At 44.8% G+C, this 27,500-nt stretch overlaps 2 long non-coding RNA genes across 2 annotated transcripts; both read left to right on the forward strand.

Moving 5' to 3' along the window:
• Positions 1-1,316: 1,316 nt before the first annotated feature.
• LOC133118526 (uncharacterized) lies at positions 1,317-3,044 on the forward strand. Its single transcript, XR_009706408.1, has 3 exons — positions 1,317-1,491; positions 2,001-2,093; positions 2,916-3,044. It is a non-coding gene; the product is annotated as an uncharacterized LOC133118526 (long non-coding RNA).
• A 161-nt stretch (positions 3,045-3,205) lies between these two features.
• On the forward strand, positions 3,206-11,601 carry LOC133118527 (uncharacterized). Its single transcript, XR_009706409.1, has 3 exons — positions 3,206-3,396; positions 4,310-4,422; positions 11,315-11,601. It is a non-coding gene; the product is annotated as an uncharacterized LOC133118527 (long non-coding RNA).
• The last annotated feature ends 15,899 nt before the right edge of the window (positions 11,602-27,500 follow it).

Genomic DNA, 27,500 nt, shown 5'->3' on the forward strand with positions numbered 1-27,500 from the left:
CACATTTCCGGTGGGTGTTGGACTCCGCCAAGGTTGCCCCTTGTCACCGGTCCTGTTTGTGATATTCATGGTCAGGATCTCAAGGCGCAGCCGAGGTGAGGAGAGTGTCCGGTTTGGTGACCTCAGAATTGCGTCTCTACATTTTGCGGATGACGTGGTTCTGCTAGCTTCATCGGACCGTGACCTTCAGCATGCACTGGAGCGGTTTGCTGCCGAGTGTGAAGCGGTTGGAATGAGAGTCAGGACCATCAAGTCCAAGGCCCTGGTTCTCTGCCGGAAAACCGTGGATTGCTCCCTCCGGGTTGGGAACGAGTCATTGCCCCAAGTGAAGGAGTTCAAGTATCTCGGGGTCTTGTTCACGAGTGAGGGTAGAAGGGAGCGTGAGATCGACAGGCGGATCGGTGCAGCGTCAGCAGTAATGCGGGCGTTGCACTGGACCTTTGCGGTAAAGAGGGAGCTGAGCCGGAAGGCGAAGCTCTCGATTTACCGGTCGATCTACGTCCCAACCCTCACCTATGGTCACGAGCTTTGGGTAGTGACCGAAAGAACGAGATTGCGTATGCAAGCGGCCGAAATTTGCTTCCTCCGTAGGGTGGCCGGGCTCAGCCTTAGAGATAGGGTGAGGAGCTTGGACATCCGGAGGGAGCTCGGAGTAGAGCCGCTGCTCCTTCGAGTCGAAAGGAGCCAATTGAGGTGGTTCGGGCATCTGATCAGGATGCCTCCGGGGTGCCTCCCTTTGGAGGTTTTCCGGGCTCCTCCAACTGGGCGGAGACCCCGAGGCAGACCAGGAGGACAGACACCTGGAAGGTCATTCTCATACTGTCCAGTATAAACCGAATAACAACGGACCTAGAATTGACCCCTGTGGGACATTGAATTTCAGACTCATACACACCATTTCCTGTTCAATAAATAAGACTTTATACATTTGATAGTACCTGGGTACAAAGTTCAAAAGTGATATTTCAGTAAAAACAACATTGTGATTGACTGCATCATATGCTTTTCTCAAATCAAGCAACAACCACACCTCCACTATGCATCTTACCTAAAAATCTCCCCCCCCCCCCCCAAAAAAAAGTGGGAGTTTCAGTGGAACTGTACTTAAACCACATTTCAAAGGATGAAGAGATTTAACTATTTTTCATTAATTTCGGCTTTAGACATGACAAACTCACTTTCCAAAGCATTACCAGACTGCCACCCAAACGATGCTGACGTGCGTCTCAGTGTGCATGTCAAACTGAATTAGAAATAAACACTAACTTGTCTAGGCCAGTTCCTCTTTCAGCGAAACACCGCAGACAGCAGTGACATGGCATGAGGGAGACGTATAAAAAGGTCAGGCAGACCATGAGCAGCAATCTCTTCATAACGGTCCAGAAATGGCGGCATCAATTACGACCATTTCCGAGGGTATATACACAAATCTGGACTCTCCTGACCACCATGTGTACAATGAAATGAATCAGATTACCCCGAAGAAAACAGGTAAGGTAATTCACCTGTCCGGTGCATAATGACAGTTGTTGATGTCATCTTTAAATGTGAACGTTTACCTCAGACTGAATTTTCTTCAGCGGTTGGACATATTGGATCAGTGTCAGGTGTAGCAGCAGTGCATATGGAGAGCATATTGTGACACATTTGGGCTCTCATTCCAGTGCACCATGTCTCATGGAGTCTAGGGGCAGTGCGCACATACTATCATATTATCATTGTTTTCACCAGTTACATGAGACTACAGTGAAATGTTTGACATAGGACACAAAAATAAATATCTTAATAAAAATAAGTTTTACCATTTATTTTATTGTTGTTTTTATTATTGTACTGTATTATCAGTTAACATTGTCCTATCTTTTTAATTATTTGCAATTTCTCTGATCCTAGTGCTATATTTTACAGATGAAAGGTGCCATATGAATAATGTTTCTTCTTTTTATTATTAATATTATTACCATTAGTTGTTTTACACTGGGTAATGCTTGTGACTGCAGGACAAAGCTCTCCTCTCTACAGACAGGCTGCAGTGGCTCTGGGGCTGCTGTGTGTCATTTTACTGACTGCCACCATCACCCTGTGTGTCCTCTGTGAGTATGATACAGTGAGTGTGTGTGTGTGTGTGTGTGTGTGTGTGTGTGTGACCTACTCTGTGAGTACACCAACACCAACAACAATAATAATTAATTATTATTGTTGTTGCTGCTGTTGTTATCGTAATAAGAGTGTGCTAAAAGTGTAATATTATTATTATTATTATTATTAATAATAATAATAATAATACAAACGTATAATCGTAATTTGAAAATGAACTATATTACTACCAGAATAGCTTATGAGAATGACTAGTTGGTTAGAACCATGATTCTTATCTTATTGACAGAAATTGGTCACACGGTACAGAGCACACAATCCATGTACTGCGTACTTCAGTTTCTGGCCAATTTGTGTGGAGTGGATCACTGCTTTTACGTGAAACAAAAAACTATCACCAAATTGCAGATAAATGTGATCCTTTAAGACTAGATGAATACTGAAAAGAAAATTCAAGTGTTTGTGTCAAGTAAGCATTTTGAAAATGAATTGAAGTAATTGTGAATTGAAGTAACATGTGTCACAGTGAACTCTTGGTTAAAATATGGTACCATAGTTTATATGAAACCAAAGAATGTAAATTATGCACTTTTTAGTGTTTTCAGTCACCTGAAAAGACCCTGAGATATTCAATTCAGACCGAAACTAAAACAAGTAAAGCATACCTTACCAGAGAATCATCCAACTTCCTGTTTTAGTGAGAAAGGAGGGGGGGGGGGTCCAAGAAGAACCAAATACAAACCACTAACCATGACAAAACAACTTCTCCTTTCCAAAACTCCAAACTGAAGTATATCTTCCCCTCATGTTTGTCTTAGACATGAGATCCCTGGATGAGCTCAAGGGCCACAATGGCATGTGCTGTTATGAAAGAAACCAACTACAGAAAAACTACAACAGTCTATCTACTGATAAAGAACGGCTACAGAAAGACTATGACAACCTGAGTAAGAGCAAGTGCCAACTTTACAGTAACTGCACTGCAGTGCTAGGGAGTACTAGAGTAAAACAAGACAAGGCAGATATTACCGTTTTTCTTTTTCTATCTTTAAAATATGATGTTCATTATTTTATAAGCAACTGTGCGTCTGGAGTACATTAGGCCAAAACTGTTGATCTGTCTTCACAGTGAGACAGTGCAGGCCTACTCCACCCAGTTCATCCTGTCCAGAGAGCTGGAAGTCATTCTCCTGCAAGTGTTACCTCTTCGTACAGACCAAGCGGAATTGGGACGATTGTCGCACTCACTGCCAAGAACAGGGAGCTGACCTGGTCATTATCAATAACGAAGCTGAACAGGTAAGATACAGCGATTGAAGCCATTGAACATGGAATTAAACAGGGAAGTAGCAATACAAATAAAATAGAAATAAAACAACCAGAAATTGCCACCATAGGTCCAATGAGTAGCTGCTGTAATGGTGTTCCTCTTGTGTGTGTGTGTGTGTGTGTGTGTGTGTGTGTGTGTGTGTGTGTGTGTGTGTGTGCGTGTGTGTGTGCGTGTGTGTGTGCGTGTGTGTGGATGTGTGTGTGTGTGTGTGCGTGTGTGTGTGGATGTGTGTGTGTGTGTGGATGTGTGTGCATGTGTGTGCGTGTGTGTGTGTGTGTGTGTGTGTGTGTGTGGGTGTGTGTGTGCGGATGTGTGTGTGTGTGTGTGTGTGCGTGTGCGGATGTGTGTGTGTGTGTGTGGATGTGTGTGTGTGTGTGTGCATATGTGTGTGCATATGTGTGTGTGTGTGTGTGTGAGTGTGTGTGAGAGTGTGAGTGTGAGAGAATGTGTGAGTGTGTGAGTGTGTGAGTGTGTGTGTGTGTGCGTGTGTGCGTGTGTGTGTGCGTGTGTGTGTGTTTGGATGTGTGAGTGTGTGTGTGTGCATGCGTGCGTACGTGTGTGTGCGTGCGTGCGTACGTGTGTGTGTGTGTGCGTGCGTGCGTATGTGTGTGTGTGTGTGTGTGTGTGTGTGTGTGCGTGCGTGTGTAATATGCGGTATCTCGTGTGATGTGGTTCATTTTGTCGCACAGTATCTGAAAGACCCAGAATGCATCAGTGTGGGCTGTGTGCGTCTCCGACAGTGAGCAGTAAGGGTCACTCTGAATTAACTGCCAGAAGATACTGAGCTTAAACATAAAAAACACATGAAGACATACTGTAGAACAACATGAATACGATTCAGCATTATGGATCAAATAGATACCATTCTCTGTCTGTGTTCAGGAGTTCATCAGCCAAAATGCAGGAAACATAGAAGAGTACTGGACCGGCCTATATGACCCAGACCCAAACCAGAGTTTCTTCCGCTGGGTGGACGGGACCCGTCCGCAGACAACGTGAGACATCACACACACACACTCACACACAAACACACACACACACACACTCTCACACACACACACACACTCACACACACACAGAAAGAGGAGAAACTTCATATGAAACCACATTCATTTTAACTCGCACACAAAATAATAAATATAAACATATTTCTGCAGTAATACGGTCATGTCTTAATGTTATGAAGTTGAGGCTTTATTCACTCACATGGATTTTTCATAATAACACTGAAATCTATGACCATTTACAATACCCGCATCATTACATTACATTATTGGTAGTTGGCAGACGCTCTCATCCAGAGCGACGTACAGTTGATTAGACTAAGCAGGAGACAATCCTCCCGTTAAGCAATGCAGGGTTAAGGGCCATACTCAAGGGCCCAACGGCTCTGCGGATCTTATTGTGGCTACACCGGGATTAGAACCATCAACCTTGTGTGTCCCAGTCATGTACCTTAACCACTACGCTACAGGCCGCCCAGGCCCAGGCATCAGGGTATAAATATACTTTTAAACATGTATTAAAAACTCAATTTTGTTATATTCTTCATTTTGTACTACGTACAGTTGAATAAAATAGCAGTACAACATCAGTAACCTGATGAAGCACTGTTATTAGTAGTAATGATATTTCTGCATGGCAAATACTTTACTTGTAGATGTAGTAGTGTAATAGAAAAACAACAGACCCAACTGTCATGACATGCACGCTGCTTGTTCTGAGCAATTGACTCATTCATTGAAATAGCAGTGTGGAGTTTAATTAGAGAATACAGTCATTCCATAAAAAAACAGGAGTCATTAATTGTCCTTTATTAAGAAAGAAGGGAAGCAAATATTTCACACATTGTTATAAAATATATTTCCTTCTGAATTGCTAAGTAAAATGGGCCGTTCCAAACAACGTCATTTGATTAAAAACTTGATTGGAGAGGGGAAAACGTATAAAGAAGTGCAGTAAATTATAGGATGCTCAGCTAAAATTATTTCATAGGCTTTAAAATGGCAACAAAAACCCAAAACAGCGGAAGAAAACTAGCAACTACTGTTAAAACTGATAGAAGAAAAGATGATCTACAATTACCTGTAAGTGCTGTTCCAGTCAGAAGACGTTTGATCGAAGCTAAGCTATCAGCAAAAAGCCCCCGTAAAGCACCATTGCTCAAAAAAGGGCATGAGCAGAAGGGGTTAAAATTCGTCGGTAAGTCAGACGATCTCCGGGTACTGAATTCAAGCCACAGTACACTGTGAAGACAGTGAAGCATGGTGGCGCAAAAATCATGGTATGGGGATGTTTACATTACTATGGTGTTGAGTTCGTATACCAGGGATCAATGATCAGTTTGAATGCATCAAAATACTTGAAGAGATTATGTTGCCGTATGCCGAAGAGGAAATGCCCCTGAAATGGGTGTTTCAACAAGACAACAACCGCAAACACACAAGTAAGAGAGCAACATCTTGGTTCCAGACTAAAAGGATTGAGGTAATGGAATGGCCAGCTCAATCCCCCGACCTCAACCTCATTGAAAATTTGTGGGGTGACATTAAAAATGCAGTTTCTGAAGCAAAAAAATTCACAGGAACTGTGGAATGCAGTTCATTCATCCTAGCCTGAAATACCTGTTTCTAGGTGCCAGAAGTTGTTTGAAGTTGACTCGATGCAATGCTCACTCAGCAGTTATCAAAAACAATGGTTATGCAACTAAATATTAGTTCAGTAATCTTGAAGTTAAATCTTGAAAAATGTATTCAGTTTATATATTTTGCAAGATGGTCACCGTGGTGTGAGTCCTGCAACAAGCTCCAGTCTGCTGGCTCAAATATTCGTCTTTTAAGAAGAACAACCCGGTAGGCTTACAAATGGATCAAATGGATCAAAACCCAATCTCCCTACAAACCATTCTGGAGGGGATGCACCAAATGAAAATCGAAATGATTTCCCATATGGACTTAAAACACGATACCGTCAAGGCCAGCCTCAATAAAATTGAGGGTTCTCTTGCCACACTGGGTGAGCATGTCGATGAACTTGAGCAGAGAGTTGGTTCTAATGAGGATAATCTACAGGACCTGACGCAACGCATTGAACAGCTTGAAAATGCTCACCTGAAAGAACGAGCCGAGGACGCTGAGAACAGAAGCCGGGCCTCCAACCTACGCTTTGTCCCCGAGAAGTCCGAGGGTAAGGATATCCTCGGCTTCATGAAGCGTCTGATCCTGCAGCTCCTGGGCGAGGCGCATTTCCCAACTCCTCCGGTCATTGAGCGTTGCCATCGTTCTCCAACCTTCCTCAAGCAAAACTCCAGAGCTGGACCAAGACCAATTCTGGTGAAGTTTCTCCATTTCCAGGAGAAGTTGAAGATCATGAAGCTCTCCTGGGAAAATAAGGAGCTTGTGTACAACGGAACACGAGTCCACATCTACCCGGACTTCAGCGCAGGACTAGTCCAGAAACGCCGACAGTTTGACCCACTTAAGAAGAGGCTACGAGACCTGGACTGTACATATGCAATAATCTTTCCCTGCACGCTGAAAGTGGTCCGTGACGGTAAGACCAAACTGTTTCGCTCCCCTGAAGAGGTTGAGGTTTTTCTAGCCGAGTTCTCCGTTGATTCTCCATAATATCCATGTAGTGCTATAGCCTACCGATACTGACAATCTTTTTTTTTTTTTTTTTCTCTCTCTCTCTCTCTTTGCTCTTCCTACCCTCGTCTTCTCTCGTCTCATTTGTACTTTTTGGATTGACTGAAATTTCAACTGCTCCTCCTTGTAATGCCAAGAACTACAAACAACTTGTATGTATCTATGTTGCATGTTGTTGATCACAGGCCGGTTAACTTTTGCTGCCATACCTACTATACCGAGCCTGCACATGGAGCCTGTTTGTTTGCCCTAAAGCAGTTGCAGCTGCCGCAAAACGTAGGCTTAATGTAAAAGGACTGAAGTAAAAACAAATGGGGAAGTGAAGAAAAATAATGAGTAGCTGTTAATTTATCTTAGTTATGAAGACTCAAATATTAAAATTTGTCAGAATAATATAAAAATATGAAGGCAACCAAAGTTTATCCTGGAATGTTCTGGATGATGGATGCACAGGCCATGTTCTATTAATAATAATAATAATAATAATAATATCTTATTTAATTCATAATTTATCTATTTCCTTTGGCCTATATTATCTCTCAAAGGTCTTGGACCCTTAATTTATTTTCTTGTTCATGAGCTATGCAGACTGAGCTGTTTGTTTTTATGTTGCCACTTGATTTGTTCTGTCCTTTTTTGTCATGTGTGTGTGTGTGTGTGTGTGTGTGTGTGTGTGTGTGTGTGTATGTGGTGCGCGCTATGGCTCTCCTGCCTTCCTCTCTCAGACCCTTCCCTTCCCCCATCCGCTATCACTCAACCCCCTTGATCGATAATTGATACAGCTAAAGGTCTAAAAATCATGCACTTGAATATAAGGAGCCTTCTCCCAAAAATTGACTTAATTTGAGTCTGGGTTGCTCAGCACAAACCTGATGTACTTACTTTTTCAGAAACATGGTTGCACAGCAAGATATGTGACAATGAGATCAAACTTGATAATTACATGTTATTTAGAACAGACAGGGGTACAAGAGGAGGAGGTGTGGCTATATTTCCCTGCACTTTGTATCTGAACTTACCATTCCTAAAGTAATCTCGTCATTTTTTGAATGTCTTTTTGTTCAGTTAAAACTCCAAGAAAATAAACATCTCACCATTGGTAGCATCTATAGACCTCCACCTGTCCATCCCGACTCAACTAAATGTATATTATCTACCCTCACCTCACTTGAACATCCAGGTGAAATGATTATCATGGGCGACTTCAACAGCAACCGGCTTGACCGCTCTTCATCAAATGATGAAACCCTGTTCAAAAGTGTAAACCTGACCCAGTTGATCAATGAGCCTACCAGAGTCCACACCAGATCCTCGTCTTTATTAGACTGGATCCTTGTTACGCATCCTGACGGAATTAAAAACTCTGGTGTTTTATCTGACTGCTTTAGTGACCTTTAGTGACCTCTTCTGTGTATGGAAGATTAAATCTCTCAGTCTTCCTCCAAAATGCATTAGAGTTAGGCAATGCAAGAACATTCACTTCGATAATTTCACACATGATTTGATTTCAATAAACTGGGACAGGTTTTCACTTATACCTTATGCTGAAGATGCCTGGAATTATTTACATTCTGAACTCGCTAGAGTCATTGATAAACATGCCCCCTGGAGGGAAATCAGGGTCAAGGGTAAACACTTACCCTGGATCAGCTCTGACCTGATTAGTCAACGGGATAAAGCTTGGAGGATCTCCAGAGAAACCAAGGATCCTGCTGACTGGGACAAATATAGATCTCTAAGGAACATATGTACAACAAAAACATGCAATGCTAAATCAGACTTCTACAAAAAACAACTATCTGATGATATGCATAACCCTAAACGGTTCTGGAAAACTATGAACAATATTCTCAATAAATCAAACAAAAATACCAGCACCCAGATTCGGTTCAACAACATTATCCACGATCCCTCCACTCTCTCAAATGTTTTTAATCAGCATTTTTCCTCTATAGGTAGCTCTTGTGTATTTGATCGACCCATGGCATGTAATTCTTCTAGTAGCTCTACCTGTACAAGTTCATTTTCCTTTCGAAAGATTCTACCTGTCGAAGTCCAATGTGCAATCAATGCACTAAAAGATGACTGTGGAACTGGACCAGATGGCATTGAGACTAAATTTATCAAGTTAGCGGCTCATATCTTGATGTATCCACTCTGTGACTTATTTAACCTCTCATTATCAACCTGTGCCCTCCCTTCCACCTGGAAATGTGCCATAGTTACTCCACTTCATAAGGGAGGTGACCCCCATGACATTAATAACTACCGTCCTATTTCTATCATAAATTCTATAGCCAAAATCTTTGAGAAACTAATCTTCAATCAATTATCACGCTATGTTACTGATCTGAACATCTTGTCCCCATGCCAGTCTGGTTTCAGGCCTAACTTCTCAACAACAACAGCTCTCTTAAAATTTACAAACGACGTGTTTACTGCTTCTGAGAATGGCAAACTCACTGGTGTAATTTTTCTTGACTTAACCAAGGCATTCGACATTGTTGATCACTATTTACTTCTTGATAAACTGTATTCCATTGGTGTCTCCCAGACTGCTCTACTATGGTTTAACTCATATCTTCACAATAGACGCCAGTGCGTCAGTCTCAATGGAAGTCAATCCGATTACTTAATTGTCGAGAAGGGAGTACCACAAGGCTCATCATTAGGTCCACTCCTTTTCTCCATTTTTATTAATGACCTTCCTAAAATCTGCTCTGACTGTCAAGTACAACTATATGCCGACGACACTGCAATTTACACATCTAGCACTAACAGATCTGCAATTGAGAGATCCTTGCAACGTGAGTTTGCCTCTGTTCAGAAGTGGTTCTCACTCAACAAACTACTGCTCAACAAAAGGAAGTCATGTAGTATGTTGCTTGGTACCGGACACGGTCTGAGTGATGCCTCAGACCTGACTATTTCTTTTAATGATGGATCACCTCTTGAACATGTGACTTATAAATACCTTGGACTTTGGATCGACCCAGTGCTTTCTTTTAAACAACATATTGAGACTATCACTAACAAACTAAGTCGCAATTTGGGCATACTGTATCGCTCCATAAATTGCCTTACTTTTCAGATGAGAAAAAGTTACACAGTTGTTATTGCCAATATTGGATTATGCTGACATTGTTTATCAGAACACCTTCGAAACACATCTTCAACCCCTTAATGTTATTTACAATAGTCTCTGTCGATTTATTCTAAGGTGTCCCTATCAAACTCATCATTGCTCTATGTATGAAACTCTGAACTGGTTACCCCTCAATGCTCGAAGACATTACCATTGGCTCCAATGCATTTTCAAATGCATCCAATATAAATATTAAATATATTACCCTTCATTATTACCCTTTCTTAAAGCGTCATGTTGCTGCTTCTAATGCTACTGTCTTCCTGCTCCTTTACCATTGCATCACTGTATTTGCTTGTTGGTTATTTTGTTACTATTATTATTATCATCATTATTACCATTATTATTATTATTACTACTACTGTCATTGTCATCAACACATTCTGTTGTACCTACCTCCTACTTAATTTTTGTGGGTATTGCGGTTTATGGGAACGATGTGCGGGCTGGATCGGTAAATGAGAGCCTCTGTGTATGTATGGTGTACGTGACTGTGTTTGTCATTCAATTCCAAATCAAAACATTAGCAAATTTTATCATGTCTGCATTATTCTTTTACAGGAAGCAAAGAAAATATTAATCTGTTAAAAAAAAATGGCAGTGTCGACATTTTTCTCTTCATACTCTCTTCAAACTGTATAAATTTCAAATTTCAAATTTATTAATAGATAACCCCTAGAGATGAGCCATCTCGTTTTCGAGGGGGTCCAACACAGAACATACAATACAATACAATACAATAGTACAGTACAACGTAATGTTTCCACTACATTGAACTAAAAGCTGTTTAAAAAATATTTGCACTTTATTCACTTTTTTTAACACACTGCTATTTATTTTAACACAATTGTATGTCTTTTAACATACATTGGCTCAGGAGGTAAGAGCAGTCGTCTGGCAGTCGGAGGGTTGCCGGTTCGATCCCGCCCTGGGTGTGTCGAAGTGTCCCAGAGCAAGACACCTAACCTCCAAATGCTCCTGATGCGCTGGTTGGTGCCTTGCATGGCAGCCAATTGCCGTTGGTGTGTGAGTGTGTGTATGAATGGGTGAATGAGAAGCATCAATTGTCTCAGACTCCCTCTGCTTTTCTCCCAGGTTCTGGAAGCCCGGAGAACCAGATGGGAAGAGAAACCAAAAAGGATGTGCATACACTGGACCTGGTGCTTTGAAATGGGGCAGCACAAACTGTGTCCAAAGCAGGTGGTCGATCTGTGAGAGAAAGCAATAGTTCATCTGAAACTAGAAATAAGAATGAAGAAAAAATATTTTGAATGGCAAATCAACTGTTTGCACCTTTATAATCTTTAAATATTAGTGAACTGATCGATGAACAAATGGTCAATTTAAATGCATTGCTTCAAATAATAAAGAAAATAACTATTGCAGTATTGTGTTTTCTGAATAACCTGATATTTCACCTGTTCCATTAGTTATTTTCTACATTTAAATAAAGCTATTTGCCCAATAAATGAGTTTATTTCATTAAACATGACAATGATCCGAAACATATCCAATGCAACCAAGTTTTTTCAGGCTAAAAAGTGGAATGTTCTTGACTGGCCAAGTCAATCACCTGACCTCAATCCATCTGAACATGCATTTTACATGCAGAAGACCAGCCTGAAGGCAAATAGCCCCCAGAACAAGCAGGAGCTGAAGAGGGCTGCAGTACAGGCCTGGTAGAGCATGACCAGGGAAGATACCAAGCGTCTGGTGATGTCATTAACTGCAAAGGATTTGCAATGAAATATTGAATATGATGACATTATTTCAGTTTGTGTTCATTTGCCCAATTAGTTTTGGCTATGTATAAAAAGGGTTATAATTCCTAAGTGGTTCCCCCCCCAATATGGATCCTCAAATTAAAGCTGAAAGTCTGTACCTTAACAACAGCGATTGTTTTATTCAACCGTTTGTTTGCCGGAGTACAGACTGAAAACACCAAAAAAGTGTTTCTGTCCAAATACATATGGAATGCACTTCATTCATTTAGTTTTTCAGTCCGGCATTTTTCACACAATGCTTTTCTACATTTCCATGAATATTTGTTTAAGTTCAGTCACAATACTTGTCGGCCAATATATTCCCGACTTGCATTTCTTTATTTGGTTTTGTGGTACGTGCGTACGACAGGTGGGCTGCGATGTTCACATCAGTTTATTTCCATTTGCACATCTCGAGAGTATTTTCTTGATTCTGACACACATCCTCCTCCAAAGCAGTCTCTTGTTCCAACCTTCTTGGCATACTGTTCGGTGAATTATACCATTCTCCAAAATTGTGTACAACCCGCAATACCATCATGGTGAGTTCTCATTACGGTCATTATTACATCATTATTACATTATTATTACATTATTATTACATTACAGGCCGCCCCCATGGGGTCATGGGACGCCATGACACTAGTCCTTATGTTCTCTCATTATTTAAAGTGCTGAGTTTCCTCTATTTTAGCATTTATTTATTTTTCCTTGAGGTTTGTTTTTTTTCCCCCCTGACAGAATTCTTTGAAAGGTTTTTGTCTGCATCATCACAAAATATTTTGAGCAATAGAGAGGCAGTCACGCAGACATGTTTCAAATGTCAATTTTATCTACGCAATTTACGTCATGTCCCGTGTCCCATGGGGCGACACGGCTCAGGCAGTAAGAGCAGTCGGAGGGTTGCCGGTTCGATCCCCCGCCCGGGCTGTGTTGAAGTGGCCCTGAGCCAGACACCTACCCCCCAAACGCTCCTGACGAGCTGGTCGGCGCCTTGCATGGCAGCCAATCGCCGTCAGTGTGCGTATGAATGGGTGGAATGAGAAGCATCAGCGCTTTGGATAAAGGCGCTATATAAATGCTAACCATTTAACCGTTCTCAGTGTCTGAATTATTCTCTGCAGCGCAATGTTCCCGATACGCTCAACCATATTCATAATTCATATTTTCACGCCAGTTCATGAACCACGTTCTCAAGCACGTCCAACGTTGCATTAATCAACCTCAGTGCTTATTTTAAAATAGAGGCAAACATAAAACAGAAGCATACGGTAAACGGCTGCATTTAGGACAGAGAACTACGTCATAGGCCAATGAAATGTGAAAATTAAGATGAACGGGTGTTTGTGGCTGTGGCAGCAGGTGGCAGGATTTCTCTGATTAGAGTCTGCAACTTCACAAAATTTCACAGTGGACGTAGTGCCCGGGGCGGCCACTGGATGGCGCCCTTTCCCTTCCACAGTGGCTTTCAGCTTTTCACACAGCGCACACAGCTTTGCCCTGGAATTACAGGTGACCAGGCCACGCCGTTTTAAACAGCATTCCATGCCATGACACAGCTTTTTCAGATAAGGTTCCAGGGCTGTAGGTTGGTGAAATCACAAAGCCCATGTACTTCTGCATTTTCCAAGTCAAATTAAGTTAAGCATATGGCTAATCCAATCCTGTACCTGCAAATTCAGGGTTGAGCCGCCTTCCCACACAGTAAACAGATGGAGGACTTCATGCCCTCAGTGGTGATGTCACGCCACCAATACAGACGCCCGCTCAGAGGGACCGGCCTGCTCTCATCCACACCTCCTTCAAACAAAAAGCGGACCTTCAGTATGCGCCATCGGTTAACTGCAGACTAAGGCTGGCTTCCTATGAGCCAAAATCCAGAGCCAAACTGCCTGTGGGAACTTAAAAAAGAATGAAGAGGGAAGCACAAAGCATTGTGGGTAAATCTCAAAGCATTGTGGGTAAATCGCAAAGCATTCTGGGCAAAGCGCAAAGCATTCTGGGGAAAGCGCAAAGCATTCTGGGGAAAGCGCAAAAAGCATTCTGGGGGAAATCACAAAGAATTCCTCCGGCCCCAATGTCACCTTGCGATAACAGCCGAAGCAGGGGGATTAAGAGAGCTCCTCCCGCTGCTCCCAAATCTTTAAGTAGCACAAGATAGCATCAGCAGCCCTCTTGACACAAAGCAGTGTGTCCACGGGGGAGAGGAGAGCAGGGAGAGGGCAGGGAGAGGGGGAAGAGGGAGGAGAGCGAAGGAGACAACAGGGAGAGAGGGAGGAGGGAGGAGAGAGAAAGAGATGGCAGGGAGAGAGGGAGGAGAGCGAAAGAGACGGCAAGTACTGTCCAAATAATTATGTACTGTACACATTGCATATGTGACACATGAGCCAAAGAACCAAACTCATCAAAGGCATATCAGCATATCAGGCGGTTAGCCTCCGCGTCTCAGACTCTCTGAAGGGGCAGAGTTCTGGGTCAGAGTTCTGGGTCAGGTCTGTCGTAAAGGCCCGGGTTCACTGGGGAACGCGTTCCCTGAACAGTAGGGCCAGACACGGCAGCGATACCCACCCCGCACACTACTGTACGGATCGCCCCTGCATCACTGCACTGCGGATCGATCATGTGCACCCAGTGGCAGGGGGCAAGACACATTCCCCCCCCCCTGTGTTACACGCTAATGGCTGCAAAACAGCCCGCGGACACAGAGGAACCGCGAACGTAATGAAGTGTGTGTTCCGCGTGGCTCACGCAGGCCAGGCGATCGATGCATAGCCTCCCTCTCCTGCAACACGGACGTCTTATTTACCCAGCAACGGAGCTTCACGACACACACCGTGATTAGGCACTGTAATTATCAGCCAACGTGGTTCACACGTGTAAATACAGCCAGTGCCGGGGCAATCGCTTAACTACATCTACAGTGGGCTCAAGAATTATTGGCACCCCCTCACCAGCAATGCACAAACAAGGCCAGACCTCTTCGTTCAGCCTCCACAGGCCGCTTGGCACCTCCCCCTCTCCGAACCTCCACCTCACGCTCACGACTGCTGTCTGTTCTGGCTCCACGGTGGTGGAACAAACTCCCCGTTGAGGTCAGAACTGTAGAATCTCTCCCCACCTTCAAACGCAAGCTGAAGACACACCTCTTCAAGCAGCACCTCTCCCCATCCCTCCCTACCTCCCTGTGAACCTTAATTGTTGTCTCTGTGACTTGCTTTGTGTATCGGTATTTTTTAGTTGGCTAGGTAAGCAGTGTTTTGATAGTTAACTTTGGTCACTTTTGCTCTGTTTGTTTGTTTCTTGTTTAAAAAAATTGGCCCTCGTCCTTATCTTTGTTGTACAGGTAGCAGTTCAAATTGTACTTCCCTCTAGGGTCTTTCAGCAAACTTATCCCTGGTTATGGATATGCACTTTGTTGTACGTCGCTCTGGATAAGAGCGTCTGCCAAATGCCAATAATGTAAATGTAAAAAAAAAGAATAATATAATTATAGAGAAAGGTAATAACACCAACATGTGCCAAATACTGTACTTTATTAATGTTTCAATGGAAACAACCAAAATCATAACAATCATTTAATGAAAAATAAATTTCAACAAAGTCAAGATTTCAGAATTATTGGCACCCTTCACCTAGTACTTAGTGCAACCACCTCTGGCAAGGATAACAGCATGGAGTCTCTTCCTGTAATTTTTGACAAGATTAAGGAACACATTTGGAGGGATTTTGGACCATTCCTCTTTGCATATCCTTTCAAGATCCTTCTTGGGTTTGTGCTTATCAACTGACCTCTTCAACTCACAGGTTTTCGATTGGATTGAGGTCTGGTAACTGAGATGGCCATTGCAGAACGTTGATTTTGTTGTTACGGAACCATTTCTGTGTGGATCTTGAGTTGTGTTTTGGGTCATTGTCTTGTTGGAAAGTCCACCTACGACCAAGTCCCAGACTTCTGGCAGAGGGAACCAGATTTTCAGCCAAAATTGCCTGATACTTGCTGGAATTCATTATGCCATCAATCCTAACCAGTGCCCCTGGACCTCTGGAATTAAAACAGCCCCAAAACTTGACTGACCCACCACCATATTTCACTGTGGGTATGAGGTGCTTCTCCTTGTATGCATCTCTGTTCCTACGCCAAACATACCGATGCTGTATCTGACCAAAACGTTCAATTTTGGTCTCATCTGACCAGAGAACCTTCTTCCAGTCATAATGTAAATGACATTTGGCAAACTCCAAGCGCTTTCTTCTGTGTCTTGTGGTCAGAAAAGGCTTTCTTCTGGCAACCCTTCCAATGAGGCTGTGGTTATGGAGGTGGCGTCTGATGGTGCTTTTTGAAACCTGGTGACCCCAAGATGCCACCAAGGCCTGCAATTCTTTCACTGTGATCCTTGGGGATTTTGTTGCTTCTCTCACCATTCTCCTCAGTATCCTGGGGGGCAAGATGCAGTTGCGTCCTCTACCCATGAGATTTTCAACAGTTCCATATCTTTTGAACTTTTTTATAATTGCTCTGACAGTGCTCAGTGGTATATTCAATCGTTTGTGAATTTTCTTGTAGCCATTACGTTTATGAAGGTCTACGACCATCTGCCTCTTTTGAACTGCCAATTCTTTTGTTTTCTTCATGGTGTTGGATGACAAAGGGATATTGCATGTGTGTTACCTCATTTTTATACCCTAGTGAAACAGGAAGTGATGTAATCACACTCAATACAGTTCCTTAACACATAGATAAACTTAAATAAGTGGAATTTAATACCTGGTTTAATTTTGGTAAGTGTTATTTACAATAATCTTTAAGGGTGCCAATAATTGTGAAACATTGATTTGGAGGAAATTGATTTTTAATTAAATCAGTAAATGATTTTTGTTGGTTCCATTGAAACATTAATATAGCACAGTATTTATCACATGTTGGTATTTCGAGTTTGTCTATAAATATATTTTTTAGAATTTATTTGAGTATTGTTTGTTCATTTTCTGTCAGGGGTGCCAATAATTTTTGAGCCCACTGTAGTTAATCTAGTAGTTTAATTACATTTGGCAGCAGTTTTTTTTGGTTGTTACAGCTACAAACTACATTGACATTTGTGTAGCAGTTGTAGCTGTTAGGCGAATTCCTTTTTTTTGTCCACATTTAAAGCTGTAGTTAACTACAGGAACTACTAACTTAAAAAACTAGGGCCCAGGAAGGAACAAGGATGCAGTGGCCCATGACCCAGGGGAGGAAGAGGGTACCAGTGGCCCATGAACCAGGGGGAGGAACGGGGTATCAGTGGCCCATAAACCAGGGGGAGGAACGGGGTACCAGTGGTCCATGAACCAGGGGGAGGAACAGGGTACCAGTGGTCCATGAACCAGGGGGAGGAACAGGGTACCAGTGGTCCATGAACCAGGGGGAGGAACAGGGTACCAGTGGTCCATGAACCAGGGGGAGGAACAGGGTATCAGTGGTCCATGAACCAGGGGGAGGAACAGGGTACCAGTGGTCCATGAACCAGGGGGAGGAACAGGGTATCAGTGGTCCATGAACCAGGGGGAGGAACAGGGTACCAGTGGTCCATGAACCAGGGGGAGGAACAGGGTACCAGTGGTCCATGAACCAGGGGGAGGAACAGGGTACCAGTGGTCCATGAACCAGGGGGAGGAACAGGGTATCAGTGGTCCATGAACCAGGGGGAGGAACAGGGTACCAGTGGTCCATGAACCAGGGGGAGGAACAGGGTACCAGTGGTCCATGAACCAGGGGGAGGAACAGGACTGCATATTGGGGGACATGGTTGGAATGGTCCATGAGCTCAGGGGGAGAGGGAGGAGGACACTTCTCACTAAGACCGTTCTCATTATTTTGCTCTTAGTTAACCGATGGTGTTTTCATTGTAAATAGTGCCCTGTGCTGGGAGGTGATAGAGCCAGTCTCTCGCTGCAGTAAATAACCCCTGCAGAGTTGTGATTGGGTAGCAGGGTGAGGTTGTGAGTTGTGAGTTGTGATTGGGTAGCAGGGTGAGGTTGTGAGTTGTGATTGGATAGCAGGGTGAGGTTGTGAGTTGTGAGTTGTGATTGGGTAGCAGAGTCAGGTTGTGAGTTGTGATTGTCGGGCGACATGGCTCAGGCAGTAAGAGCAGTCGTCTGGCAGTCGGAGGGTTGCCGGTTCGATCCCCCGCCCGGGCTGTGTTGAAGTGTCCCTGAGCAAGACACCTAACCCCCAAATGCTCCTGACGAGCTGGTCGGGGCCTTGCCGTCGGTGTGTGAGTGTGTGTATGAATGGGTGAATGAGAAGCATCAATTGTACAGCGCTTTGGATAAAGGCGCTATATAAATGCCAACCATTTACCATTTGATTGGCAGCAGGGTCAGGTTGTGAGTTGAGATTGGGCAGCAGGGTCAGGTTGTGAGTTGAGATTGGGCAGCAGGGTCAGGTTGTGAGTTGAGATTGTGTAGCAGGGTCAGGTTTTGAGTTGAGATTGGGCAGCAGGGTCAGGTTGTGAGTTGAGATTGGGCAGCAGGGTCAGGTTGTGAGTTGAGATTGGGCAGCAGGGTCAGGCTGGGGCACTGCATACACACAGTACTTAAGCACATAATCAGCCATCTGAAGATGCCGCTCCATTTCTGCATCGTCAGGCTAGCTTCACCTCTGGGTCAGAAACAGGGGTGAAATCTGACAGACAGTCAGAGGAGATAATCTGCCTCCATACCGCAGCCTCAAAATCAGGAGAATAAAAGAAGAATTTAGAACTTTTAGAATAAAATATGGGCATGGAGTCTGATCCCCCCTTTTGAAGGGTGAAGAGACTTAACATTCCCCACAGTGCCTTAGACATAGCACAAGTCCATCCAAATTTCTCCCCAAAGATGTTACGTATTTCCCATGGATACTCTGAGGCATATGTGGCCAGAGCAGAATTATTTTGCCGCACACCATTGACACATAAGGTCCTAAATGCTGTGGGAAGCACAGCCAGGCTGGTCAGTGAGTCCTGAAGTACCAGATTCCCTGGGTCACTCATTCACAGCCCTAATGAAAATGTCTGAGGAACAAGATTTCGCTGGGTTTTACTCTGTCTCCGAGCCCCTGTCTGCGGAAGAACGTTCTCTCTCTCTCTCACACTCTCTCTCCCAAGAAACACGTTTCCCCTGACGAAATTCAGTTAGCGGGAACCCAGTATTTACACCAGATTCTCAGCGCATCAGAAATCGCCACTGTATTCCCGGCCATTCCCGGAGGCGTTTCTGCGGAGCGATCGGCGAAGACTCACGTTTTCTGTGCCGCCGCGACGCGGAACACTACGGCCCGTCAATTCGGACATTTTAAAATGCGCGGCCCCTGTCTCCGCCGATCAGCCATGACCCGCTCCCCAACACCTGCTCAATCTGACCCGCCTCAGACGGTGTTCTCTCCGCACGGCCGAGGAGCTTCTCCGGCCGCTCTTTAATTGGACTTTTAAGATGGCCACGTTCAGGGGAAATAGAGACGCTCTCTGTAGATTAATGAGCGTTTTGTCTTCACTTTGCTTCTCAGCTGCTCAGAGCCACGAAGACGGCAGCCATGACAGGGACATGACAGAAGACACTCATTAGGGTTTTGTGCCTTTTCATGTTTGACCGAGAGGAATGTGGGGGGAGTGTGTGGGGGGAGGTGGGAATGGCATTAACTGCCAAACCGAATAGGATTAATACATGTCCTCCTTTCATCCCAAACATCAATCACACCCCCTCATGAGTCAAGATTAATGTCAAAGGCAGCTCTGTTCCTGAATTTGAGTGAATGCTGCACCAAACTGCAACACCAAAGGAATGTTGAACTTATTGATAAAATAAGCCCAATACCAATTGTTCGTTTTCTACCCATTTTTTATTTTTTACAAACACAGCCGACATATTGATATTTTAATAGATATATTCTTATGTGCATTTACAAGTCTGCCATCACGAGTGAATCACAAATGAAAACGCTCAGTGTGAGAAAATCTTTAGAGAACACGTTGGACTTTGTTCAACAGTGTTTTAGCCCTGCGGGTGAGCACAGGTGAGGAAGCTCAGGTGAGTGCTGGGTCACAACAAAATGTAGCAAAACGTTTCCTTAAACAAAAACGTTCAACACCCCTGCAAACCGTGGGTGGACTCACTGAGGTCGGAGCGGTTTGCTCCTACGGCGTCTGAGAAGGCCTTCTCTGGGCTTTTAGGAATGGGCCTACGTCATCATTGATTTGGGCTATGCCCCAGACACACACACAGTCCAACACAGAAACTGTAGCGAAACGTTTTCTGAGTGAGTGTGCCCCAGGTGTGAGACCTCAGGTGAGGTCAGGTGTGAGACCTCAGGTGAGGTCAGGTGGTGCCTCAGGTGAGGTCAGGTGTGAGACCTCAGGTGAGGTCAGGTGTGAGACCTCAGGTGAGGTCAGGTGTGAGACCTCAGGTGAGGTCAGGTGTGAGACCGCAGGTGAGGTCAGGTGTGAGACCGCAGGTGAGGTCAGGTGTGAGACCTCAGGTGAGGTCAGGTGGTGCCTCAGGTGAGGTCAGGTGTGAGACCGCAGGTGAGGTCAGGTGTGAGACCTCAGGTGAGGTCAGGTGCGAGACCTCAGGTGAGGTCAGGTGGTGATCTCAGGTGAGGTCAGGTGGTGATCTCAGGTGAGGTCAGGTGGTGATCTCAGGTGAGGTCAGGTGGTGATCTCAGGTGAGGTCAGGTGGTGATCTCAGTGAGGAAGGTTCAGGGCATTGGCTGGGCCGTTCCAGGGATTGTCTCCCAGCGTTCGGTCCAAACGGCAGCGATGTATAGAGACAGAGCTCCTGAGATCTGATAGATTCGCTGATCAGTGGGGCTGTAAGAGCATCTAAACACACAGCAGCGCTTCATTAGTGGATTCAGTTTGGCACTCAAGCATCAGCCACTTCCAAAGCAACTCTTTTTCCCTGTGTTCAATAAACCAATATATTAGTCGATAAAAGTGTAGGCAAAAATATGCTGTTTATTGTACTTTTTCTCTAAAATGTTGTGAAAGGTTTCAAATGTCAGATAAACTTGATATTCCCCTGCTGATGCATGCAGAATCTCTCAGTTTGAATTTTGTTTTTCCACATGACAGCAAGTTTCCCAAAGATCTGTTTCAAATGGACTTATCAGCCAGAAAATAACTCATTTTAAACTTTATGGAATAAATCGTGTTTCAACAGCTCATGGAGAATTTATCTTAGAGAGACACTTTAAGTCATATTTCAGTAAGAGGGTTGACGTACAATACATGGCATGTTTATACTTAATTTGCACAAGTACTTTAAGGATGAACAACCCTTTATATTGTTTTTTATTGATTATTGTTCAGAACATTGTTCAGGGCTCAATTTTAACCAGCAGCTGCTGAAAAGCACAGCAGAGCCTACCTCCTGGGGCTTGGATCCGTTCTGTCATTCCCGCTCTTTTACTGCCCTCTGATTGGCTGATGATTCAATCAAGCTCGGAGGTGATTTCTGTCAGAGATTACAGCTTTAGGGAGAAATCAAGAGATTTCAGCTCCAGGGAGAAATCAAGAGATTTCATCTTCAGGTAGAAATCAAGAGATTTCAGCTTCAGGGAGAAACCAGAGATTGCAGTTTCAGGAGGAAATCAGAGATTTCATGTTCAGGAGGAAATCAGAGATTGCAGTTTCAGGGAGAAATGAAGAGATTTCAGCTTCAGGGAGAAATGAAGAGATTGCAGTTTCAGGGAGAAATCAGATATTTCAGCTTCAGTGGGAAACCAGAGATTCCAGCTTCATTCTCACAGCTGAGCTGCATGAAGCACTCGAAACAGGCGACAGGGCTGAGCTGTGCAAACGCACCGTTCATGTCACTGGTCCAGATAATATGAGCGACATTCGGAGGCGTCTCAGCTCTCACAGAGAACGCAGAGGTGCAGCGAGCCAGGCCACGCTACGGCCAGGATCACTCAGTCTTAATGAGCAGAGCTTAACGAGCTAACGCATTAACGAGCTAACGCATTAACGAGCTAACCGCTCCCCCTACGCGGGTCTGGGCCTGTCTGTGGGGCCGCCTCAGACCGCAGGAGGCACCGCTCAGCGACACAGGGAAGCACATAAAAGCTGAGGAATGAGACATCGCCCTCGCCGTGCCGGAGATTGATGACACCCACTGTCGTCCGATTGGCCGAACGCGGAATGCGGGCGGGGACGAGTGCTATTCCCGTCGGAATGATTGGCTGCCCCAGACTGAGCACTTCATTAACTGGTCCTAAAAGGCCGCCTTAATTAACAGCAGTGATTGCAGGAGGGCAGATGCTCTCTGAATAATTAATATAATATATAATATAGTGAGTGTTTGAGTGTGTATGTGCGCAGAGAGGGGGGGAGAGAGAGAGAGAGAGAGGGAGGGAGGGAGAGGGGGAGAGAGAGAGGGAGGGAGAGAGAGGGGGAGAGGGGGAGAGAGAGAGAGGGAGGGAGAGAGAGAGAGAGAGAGAGAGGGAGAGGGAGAGGGGGAGAGGGGGAGAGAGAGAGAGAGAGAGAGAGAGCGGGAGGGAGAGGGGGAGAGGGGGGGAGAGAGAGAGAGAGAGAGAGAGAGAGAGAGAGGGAGAGGGGGAGAGGGGGAGAGAGAGAGAGGGAGGGAGAGAGAGAAAGAGAGAGCGGGAGGGAGAGGGGGAGAGGGGGGGAGAGGGGGAGAGGGAGAGAGAGAGAGAGAGAGAGAGAGGGAGAGATGAGGGGAGGTGGCGCAGACACAAGTGGGGGTGATGTACAGTAGGCGATCAGGGTTGGGTATAGTGCACGTGGGGTATAGTGCACGTGGTGTATGAATATCTTGACGCAATATATCGCAATACAAAAACGTGACGATATGGATCGTGGAACTTGAAAATGTATCGCGAAATGTCTAATTCACACTATTGACACGTTCAAATAACCACATATTTTCAAATTAGCCAAAGGACAAACAACTTTACGTCAGCCATCTGCAACAACTCCACTCCAACCAAAGTACACGAGTAAAGGAAACCAGCGAACGCATAGGCGTTTATATGACTCATAACCCAAGGCTGTTTTCAGTTGTTGAGAACAAAGGAGGATTTCAGAAGCTAATTAAAACATTTCAGTCGTAACGTTGTTCCAGCCTGCTACAGGAGCACAAAACAAAACGTGACTCAGAGGCTGAACGCTGCATCTCGCCATCGACCGACGGCTGGACCTCCCGAGTCGCCCAGTCCCACATCACCCTCACAGCCCGCCCCAAACATGACGCCCGGGAAATGGAAAGCTTTGCGCTGTAAAACCCTCTCATACCGCAGCGAACACAGGGGACGCGCTGAAAATGATACATTACATTACATTACATTACATGGCATTTAGCAGACGCTCTTATCCAGAGCGACGTACAACGAAGTGCAGATCGAACACAAGTACGAGTGCGAAGAGGACCTGAGAGGACAGCACAGTTCCGAGTCCTAGTGTAAACATACAGAACATCAGAACCCTTGAAGAGTGCAATCATCTACCAAACTAGCATACCACAGTTGGCAGCTAGAATACCCCGAGTACAACAATAGAACAGCTAATACAAAACAATATCTATAGAAGTAACAATATCTATACAATCTATACATAAGTGCCATTACAGTCTATGGCATATAAGGCTAATCATATAAGGATGTCATGCCACTGCAGTCACAGGGAACGTGGACATCGCCGTGAGTGAAGGCGGCTTGGACCGCGTATCAAGTGTTCAAAATGAAGTTGAGGTGAAGACGATGTCGAGATTAACAGGACTGATGCACAAGGAGGACTAGCATGGCTGAACAATACCAGAAAGATTTACTTCATCATCCTATCATGGGAGGTGCATTTTTTTGCCTCAGGAATAAACAAGTAACCTTATTATTTTATACATCGTCTTAATCTGAACTTGATTTTTTATATTGTGACCATATCGTATCGTCAAGTCGATATTTTGTATCATATCATTCCATCCCTACGCAGCAGTGCATCCGAGTCACTTTCATGTACGACAACTTCCTCCCTCTCATAAAAATGCCGCCACACACAGTTTTAATAAATAAAAATATGTTTCTGACAGCACTTTAAACCGCTAAGCCCCTGTGGAGCTGAAGATAAGCCTCCTTTTAGTCACCGTCTGGGCACCATGGCAACGCACAGGAAGTGTCCGTACGCATTACACCGAGGACTTCCTGTATTCACAGGGCTGCGTGACAGCGCTGTATTTGCAGTGGTGCATTAAAAGCCTTGTATTGATAGCGCTGGTGTTGTCTTAACAGTCTGGTATTACATATACCATCGTCATCAAGAAGAACAATGCGCCGATTGTCACGCCAATAAACGAAAGGCTTGCATCTGCACTGAAATGAATGAGAGAACAGGAAAGGAAAGCTGTGGGAAGCGAAAGAGTGGTAGGGGGAATGAAAAGGGTAAAGAGAAAGATTGAGAGGGAAATAAATAATAAGAGGGGGAGGGAGAAATAGAGAGAGAGAGAGACAGAAATGAGAGCATCCCTCTGTTCCAGTCTGGTCGGAGAAGCGGAGGTTATTCTGACAATGCCTTGGGAATGAAGCTCTCTCACACGTCCCTGCTGAACGCAACACCGATCGGCAGATGCGTCCAACGACCCGTTTGACGGAGGGGCCTAATGACTCCCATCTAATCTTCGCCCGAAAACAGAGTGACACTGTGTGCCAAAAAAGGCTCTCTCTCATCCCCCAGCTTCCATCATGTCAGCAGATATATACACGAGTGATGGGCCCTGCACCGCTGACATAAGACCTGTACTACTGCAGGGATGTCACAGGGAGAAAGTGCTTATTGTGCATACTGCATACTGCAGGGATGTCACAGGGAGAAAGTGCTTATTGTGCATACTGCATACTGCAGGGATGTCACATGGAGAAAGTGCTTATGGCGCATACTGCATACTGCAGGGATGTCACATGGAGAAAGTGCTTATTGTGCATACTGCATACTGCAGGGATGTCACATGGAGAAAGTGCTTATTGCGCATACTGCATACTCAGGGATGTCACATGGAGAAAGTGCTTATTGCGCATACTGCATACTGCAGGGATGTCACATGGAGAAAGTGCTTATTGTGCATACTGCATACTGCAGGGATGTCACATGGAGAAAGTGCTTATGGCGCATACTGCATACTGCAGGGATGTCACATGGAGAAAGTGCTTATGGCACATACTGCATACTGCAGGGATGTCACATAGAGAAAGTGCTTATTGTGCATACTGCATACTCAGGGATTTCACATGGAGAAAGTAGTCAGTGTGCATACTGCATACTCGGGGTATTTCATATGGAGAAAGTGGTTAGCGTGCATACTACAGTACTCAGGGATTTCACATGGAGAAAGTAGTCAGTGTGCATACTGCATACGCAGGGATTTCACATGGAGAAAGTGGTGAGTCTGCACTCTGCAGCCTGTCCAAACAGTGTGTTTTTTCTGGAGTGTATTTGCACTGCAACTGGGAAAAGCTTAATCTGCTCTCGATTGTAAATTCAAAGCTCTCCACTCTCAACACTCCAAGTGCTGGAACCTTCTCAAATAGATAAAATAGCCATGTAATTTTCCTGGGAAAAAAACAGAAAAAGGCCCATTAAACCACCAAATTTCCAGTAGCGTCTGCCATTTTGCAGTGGATTCTGGGGGTTCGTACTGAAACTGCAGAACAGATGACTTTAGCGTGGCCTGATGCCCACAGTTTACAGAGGAGAGTTTTGCAGTCTTCATGGCAAACTGTTCCCACACCGTGCAAGGTGTGTGCCATTCCTCTGCACGTAAATACTGACATTAATCAGGGATAATCACACGAAGTGATTAAGGCTCATACATGAGCCATTAAAGCACACACATGGGAGATTAAGACTCATGTTGCCTCTGCTCTCAGTGTAGGTAAAATGCCGTTACGACTACAAAAACATGCAAGCTGCACACTGGTTCTGCCTGGGCCAGATCTCCCACGTTTACCAACAAGCACTCGTTTTCGGACAGATATACTCCACGCAGATCATGTGGCATATCATATCCATGAACACTACGAATGACACTGAACACATTTACGCATTACCATCTCGATGTACCGTGGCCCACGGCGTGTAGCGTTCCACCAATGCCACAACATCAGGCGTGCACATAGTCATAAACGCTATGAAATATTATGTTTAGTAAGGGCCTTACTGTAGTCATATGCAGCACAACTTCTGTCAGTACAATCTAAAACTTCCCCGGGAAGGTGGCACAGGATTGACTCCACAGCACACTGCACTGAACAGCCTGCATACACAGGCACTAGTCTCAGCTAAGAGTCAGTGCAGGTGTGTGTGTGTGTGTGTGTGTGTGAGAGAGAGAGAGTGTGAGTGTACACAGGCACACAGAAAAAGAAATGAGTCTGGAGTGATTTAGAGCAAGGCTTCAAATGCCTGAGAGCGCTTTGCCCGAGCCCCAGGAGGTAAAGTGGCTTACTAAAAACAGACTCTCCTTCTCAGGAAATCTCTCTTGCTCAAGTTGAAAGAGAATATCTAGCCAGTCAAAGCTCAGCGGGTGAGTCACTGAGCGGTGCTCTGCGTTCACCCTGCACACCGTCGCCGTTACGGACTCGTCCCAAATCCAGACGATTTCTCCAGATCGCCGACCGTCTACCACAGAAAGGACAACGCTGAGCGTGTTCCGCTTTGCAGTCCACTCCCGTTTTTAACCACAGAAAAGCAAACCCTTCCCATCGAACACATCAAAACGTGCCCCAGGCCAGCGATGACGAGCAAAAGCAAGTCTCAAGGAGAAGTCTGTCTTTCCATAAAAAAGGCATTACCAAAATAACAGCGGAAATGTCAGAACATATTGCTTGTTGGCGGCGCTTGCTAAATATATTCAGCAATATGTAAACAGAAACATCAGACGGGTGTTGAAAAGAGCCGGGGATATATTTGAACACGGCGTTCAGCCGCTGACATCAGAGCGCGAGGAAACTGTCACAGGGAGGAAGGATCCGCGGGATCGAGGCGGAGATTTCCAGAAACATCCACTTCCCACCCTCGCCGCTTCTGCTGTTCTTGGCGACGGTTATTTTGAATTTCACAGAGTCTGCCGCTCAGATGAGCAATGCCACAGATCAACTGTTACCTTTTCCCCAAAGGTAAGCCTGCACAGCACCTCTTCTCTACTTAACCTTAGTTTCCTCTCCAAGTTTAACCAAAGAAATGTCGTTGCACTAACTTAGTCCTGTACAGTGTTTCAGAAGTTTTTCCTGCCGTGGTCAGACAGCTGTGTGTTTCACATCAGCCAGCCCGGGGGCCCACTTCTTCAGTGATTACCTTCAGCCCCAGACACACAGTAAGAGATGAGAAGTGCTGCCCCCTGCTGGTAGCCCGTGGCAGGGCTTTAGCACTGCAGCAGAATCCTCAACACTGTGTCTGTTCCTCTCTGAAGGGCAGGTCCTCTTTTCCAGTCGCTCTCAAACTGCGGCCTGTGAAGGATTCCAAGTGGTGTGTGCCTGGATTTGCTGATTTAAAAAAAAA

Source organism: Conger conger, chromosome 18 (assembly GCF_963514075.1).
Source record: "Conger conger chromosome 18, fConCon1.1, whole genome shotgun sequence".
Taxonomy (NCBI): domain Eukaryota; kingdom Metazoa; phylum Chordata; class Actinopteri; order Anguilliformes; family Congridae; genus Conger; species Conger conger.